The sequence below is a fragment of the Helianthus annuus genome, chromosome 9 (assembly GCF_002127325.2).
Source record: "Helianthus annuus cultivar XRQ/B chromosome 9, HanXRQr2.0-SUNRISE, whole genome shotgun sequence".
In the NCBI taxonomy this organism is placed as follows: Eukaryota; Viridiplantae; Streptophyta; class Magnoliopsida; order Asterales; family Asteraceae; genus Helianthus; species Helianthus annuus.
The window spans coordinates 113,021,075-113,027,061 of record NC_035441.2 but is presented as its reverse complement, the minus strand read 5'-3'; the positions used below and the strand labels follow the sequence as shown (position 1 = coordinate 113,027,061).

The window sequence follows — 5,987 nt, the reverse complement described above, 5'->3', positions numbered from 1 at the left end:
GCGGAGTCAAATGTTTCGAGCGAAATCACTGATTTCGCTTGAAACCTTTCAAGCGGAATATGTAACTTGGAGCGGAATCACTAAATTTCGAGTGGAATAGCAGATTTCGCTTGAAATTTTCAAGCGAAATAAGGCAAATTCGAGCGGAAACGCCGAAGATCGTTCAAGCGAAATCACTACTAAGGTCCATTTTAGTCATTTTTACACTGAATTTTAGCCTGAAATTCACAATGGGTTGTTAATATGCAGTTTTACACAATATATGTGAAAATGAGCCGATTTTAACCGTAAAAACTTGTTGATTTTGAAAAGAAGGTGTAGAAATCAGAAATTTTAACCTGAATCGGTAAGAACTCCTCTTCCTGAGCTCTGATACCACTTGTAGGATCGTGTACGGACCCGAACGAGTCGTTCAGAGGAGTTATAATCTGTTTCATAGGCGGAAACTAAGAAACAGATGTAAAAACAGCTTGGATTCGCTTTAATTTGCCTTATATATTGATCAGAAACAGTTTAAAATCAGACGGCACTTCGGCAGCACTTCGTTACCGGAATGATGAAACAGTTCCAAATGATTTCGCTCCAATGGTTTATATAGGAGTCTGATTTCTCTTGAAAGAGACAAGGATCAGTTCAAGCGAAATCACTAAATATCTGATTTCGCTTGAAAATGTCTCAAGTCATTTTCAAGCGGAATCACCCTTTCAAGCAAAATCACTTCAATTACACACTAAAACTTCCTATTTTCTCGTACATCGTGCCCTGATCTAACATATCTAGTTTAAGACTCGATACAAGACGAAGTCGACAGATGTATGCACTAACACTTTAAACAATTTTACATCACCGAGAGCAAAAACTATGTGCGTTACATATTAATTATGAACTTGGTATATCCGAAAACGCGTAGTAACTTGGTAAAGCTTTTAGTGGACTTAGTTACCTTCCGAAGCGTATTTATTTCTTTAAAAATCATTTTCTTAAAAGAATTTAGTGTTTACAACTTGTAAACAATTTTTCCAAAAATTAACCTTTTGAACTCTTCTTGTAAATAAAAGGCTTTTACACTTATTTTATGTCCAAAATTGGTGCAAGTGTATGTAAAGTCATGGTTTTTCCAAAAATCAATTCTCTAACTTGGTTTATTTACAAAAATCTTTTATAAAACTTGGATCTACATGCTCTTCCACCTACTTGTTTAATTTATATTTCAAGAAAAAATTATTTTCTTCCAAGTTCATGCTTAGACTTAGAAGATGATTATTCCATATATCACATAATCACCTTCTAGTCTTGTTAATTCATATTTCTAAACATTATTTAACAAACTCCATATGGTGATTAACACCACATAACCAAGAATCCATAAGAATTAAACAATATGTTCATAACAACATCCTACTACAACATTTCACCATGTAAACTTTATGTAAGGCTTTATGTTAAATCTTTTAGTTCTTGTTCTTTAGTGTTCTAGATATACTTAACATACTACAACTTTAATCATAAAAATAGGATGAACAAGAGTTAAACAAGAACTTACAACTAGCACCAAGGCTAGGGATGATTTCTAGTGAAAAAGATGAGAAAAAGTGGTGATTGGAAGCAATGTATGAAGTTCCTTCAAGTTCCTCAAGCTTCCACCTTCACAAAGCACCTTCTAATACTTGAATCAAGCATGAAATTGGAAAGATTAGGGGTGTAAGGTGGTGGTGGTGGGGGTTGTGTATGGAGCCGAGAGGGAGAGAGTGAGATGAGGGAGATGGAGTGTGAATTTGTGTAGGAATGATGAAGATATCTAGTGAATCCCTTAGGCCATACTTATAATCTCTTTCCAATATCTTGGCCACTTCCTTAAGCAAAAATCAAATAAAATATAAAAACAAATCTAGGAAGGATGTTGGTGAATATTTGTGGGTCCTTTGATTACCGAAAATGGGTAATGGGGGGGGGGGTTATGTAAATTTTGTAACAAGTTGGTAAGTTCAAGTTCATTTCTAAGTATATACTTCCATTTGTTAGTTAGTTGATATTTAGGGGGTGTTATGGTGTTCGGGGATCATGACTAGCCAAGAAATAATTAAACAATGTGTTTGGCAAAAATTTGGTGTCCCGGGTAATGTCCGGTTGTTCGGTTGGATACCGTTCCGTTAAAGTGTTTAATTATTCCGTAAAGTGTCTTTTATATATATTTTTTGTAACACTTTTAATTCCCGGCACTTAGGAAAGCATACAGGACCATTCTGCCAAAATTCTGCACATTACTAGTATGTTAAATGCTGAATTTTTGATAAATAAGGCAGAATTCTGCATTATTAGTGGGTTTTAGGCACTTCCCGGCACTTTAACTATCACCTAGTGACGCAGTTTTATGGTTCTCACTTCCCTATACTCCATACTAGTGTAGTATCCTGTCTCTGGCTCATACTGGCCTCAAAACTTTGTCTGTCTATGTGCTGGCATCGTCAGCATATTTATGAGTTATCCGTTCAGTGTGCTAACTGTGCTTTGTGCGTCAAGTTTGTCACTAAGGTTTGTATGTAATGAATGGAGTGACAGTATGAAATGTGATTCATATGTATGTATGATACAGAAATCAGAAAGCAGTTTACGTCATCAGTAGTAATCAAGCACAGTCATTAAGCACGTAATTAAAATTAATTAATTGTATGGATACATGCAAATTTGACTGTTGTCACATATTTTCCCTCTGCTTGTCATCTAGCTCACATGCTTTGATGTGAGAGATCATCTCAGTCAAAGTGCATCTAGCAAGATCCTTGGTTCTTTTGATCATCGCAACATGATTATCCCAGCTTTTTGGCAACGCATTAAGAAGTTGTCGATTCTGAGCAACTTTAGAAGGAACAATTTCCTCTAAATCCATCTGAGTAACGATCTTCACAAGCCGCTGAATTTGATTGTCAATAGTCTCTCCATAGACATAATTGAAATTGTTAAAGTTTTGCCTCAACAAATCCTTTGTCTCTCTTTCATGTCTTCATTACCTTCATAGACATCGATCACTGATTCCCACATTTCCTTAGCTGATTTGCAAGTACGAAATCCCATAGCAATGTCTGAGCCCAGAGCCATGGTCAGATAGGAAAGTGCCCTGTTATCTTCTTCGACAATAGCAAAATCCTCTTTAGTATATTCCGCAACAGGTTTCTTGACCTTAACTCCTGGATCAGTAGCTCGTTTAAACATAATTTCCCTAGGACCTCTTATAATACATCTCCAGATTTTATGATCTTTAACTTTCACATGTTGTTCAAAACACCATTTCCATTCGCGAAATTCGTTTCCATCCATCAACATGGGAATACGCGTAGTAGTTCCAATTTTTGAGTCCAATTCTTGCTGAGCGTTCATGGCTGCCAGGTCACCACTTAGATTATTTGTAGTCATAGTTTCTTGGTGTTTAGTTCAATTAACTGATTAATTATTGTTAAGTCCAAAGGTCCAAAGTCCAAGAATTTTAGATCACAGTTCAAAACACGTTGCTGAGTTATGTTTCAAGTCGAGACAATGAGTCGAGACCACGAGTCGAGACCTTTGTTGCAAGATAACAATCCAACTCGAGACTAAAATGGTTCTGAGTCGAGACCTTGTTTCGAGTCAAAAAGGTACAACTCGAGACAAGGTTGTTGTGAGTCGAGATCTTTGTTGCGAGTAGAGATCTTGATGAAGACAACTCGAGACCAGACTTGTTGCGAGTACAAATCTTGAAGATGACAACTCAAGACCAGGTTTGTTGCGAGTCGAGACCAAGAAAGTTGACAACACGAGACTATGTGATTACGAGTCAAGACCTGCAACACAGATTTGAGATAAAACTGTTGACTCGTAATCCCTGAATTTCAGCACTTTCCAAAATTCAAAGATATCGAAATCTTTGAATTTTTTATCACCAACAACTTCCGAGAAATCAGCAAACACTTTTCTGGAATCACAGAACCAAAATCAGCACTTTGATATAGTATTTGCGAAGAACAGTTTAAAGGTTTGTATGATCCGTAAACAGAAAATACTACCAAAACTGAAACACTGTAAAGCAAACACTAGCAAAAACAAGATCAGTAACAATAAGGCCTTTTCTTGAATCTGAATGATATCAAAACCGAACCAAGAATTGGTTTCTTGGCTCTGATACCAATTGTAAATCCCGTAAACGGATCTTTCAACGATATCAAACAATGACTTGTGTGAGTGCGGAAATCAAACACAAGTGGATTCAAGAAAACTGAATATAACTGAAACAAATATTGATCAAAACAAACCGATTGCCTTGCATTCACTGATGAAAAATGACTGATACAAGAACTCCAAGGTTTCGAGTGGCCTTTGATGTTTAACAACTGATCAACCTCAACCATTAGGTTGAGGTTTGCTTAAATACAAAACAGTATGCAGTGCAACCCTTTAGGCCCACTCGAGACCTATGACCCACTAACATACTATCGACCCAATTGTTAAACAAAGCAAAATTTACATAACCAACCCTTAAACTATCTTATCTCTCTATGTATAAACCTTCAGGTTCCAACAATCTCCCCCTAGGTTTATGCATAGAGGTTCTTGAGACTTCAACGTCCACTGCTACCACCCAATCGATCCTTGAAACCACCAAACCCTTTTGTGCGGATGTGAATAGCTGAAGCAACAACAGCAGTCCATCCTTTAGCGATCTCTTCATATTTCTCAGTAGCTCTAATCTGGTTACGAGCAAGCACTTCCAAATCTTCATAAGCTAAATTCAGCAAATCAACTTGATCAACCATGCGAAATGTAACAACCTTAAATTTATACTCGAATTAATCGCTAATTTATACCAAAAGATGATAGCTTAACATAAGTTTCAAAAATATTATACGCCTTAGTCAACTAATGACTAAGGTAGAACGTACTAAGTCGTTTAAGAATTTGTTTACAACCCAAGAACAACTAATTAACAAGTTCAAAACATAGCGGAAGCTTCAAAATGGAGTGTTCGGTTCTTCATTAAATCACTTGATCGCCATCCATGAGACCCACCTAAATACCTATGATCAACCATTAAATCATTAGCTTTGACGTTAATAAATAATAGGATTTCAAGGTTTAACATCACATTGAAAATAACAGAAATATAAAAGTTTTCCAGGCTCCACCGTAACTTACGGTGCCACCGTAAGTTACGGTGAGTGCTGGAAATCCCTAGATCCACCGTAAATCAGTAGAAATCTACCGTAAATCCTTAATCTCTACTGTAAATTATGGTGACACCGTAATTTACGGTAGCACCTGGAAATTCATGTTTTTGTTTGGTTTAAGCATTACGTCCAAAATCCCAGCCCTCGGATTTCAGTATTCTGCAGTATCAATGTAATAAAAGTCTGATATTTCTAGCACGTCACGTTATAACCAACTACATTCAGCAATCTATCGTATTCCGGAATGTAAATCATGTTTTACTTGATTATTTGACCCGTTTGGCTTGTCTATGGAATTCCTTCCTTTATGACAACTACCAACGAGTTTAATTCCTCATTCAACCAAGTATTCAATATAACAATACCATCGCTTTAATTCATAACAACTAGTAATTTGATATTCAACTACAATGATCTAATTTCACTTAATGTAACGGGTCATGATACATACCTTTAAAGTAAACCCTTCAACGTGCATCCACACCGGTTTGTCCGCTAGATGCCCCGGCTTCCTTCCCTAAAGAGTTCAAGCACTTTATGTTTAGAACTCCATGTTTTACACCCATAACGCACATTCGTCATATTTCGTATTCATGCATTTAAAACTTAACAATTCAGTTTTCACGATGCAGATATAACAAGAAAGTAAAAGATTAAAGACAAAAAGATCTCACAAAGGCGTATAACTCCAAGCTAATCAGACTGGTTAGTTTGCCCTATAATCTTCTAGGATTACAGAGACTAACACAGATCTGAGCAAACAACTCCAAGAACTCCAAACACTAACTTAGG

At 36.5% G+C, this 5,987-nt stretch overlaps 1 long non-coding RNA gene across 1 annotated transcript; it reads right to left on the bottom strand.

Moving 5' to 3' along the window:
- Positions 1-4,805: 4,805 nt before the first annotated feature.
- On the bottom strand, positions 4,806-5,714 carry LOC118482057. The gene is made up of 2 exons (XR_004866986.1): positions 5,647-5,714; positions 4,806-5,045 (listed from the first exon to the last, which is right to left on the bottom strand). It is a non-coding gene; the product is annotated as an uncharacterized LOC118482057 (long non-coding RNA).
- Positions 5,715-5,987: the final 273 nt, after the last annotated feature.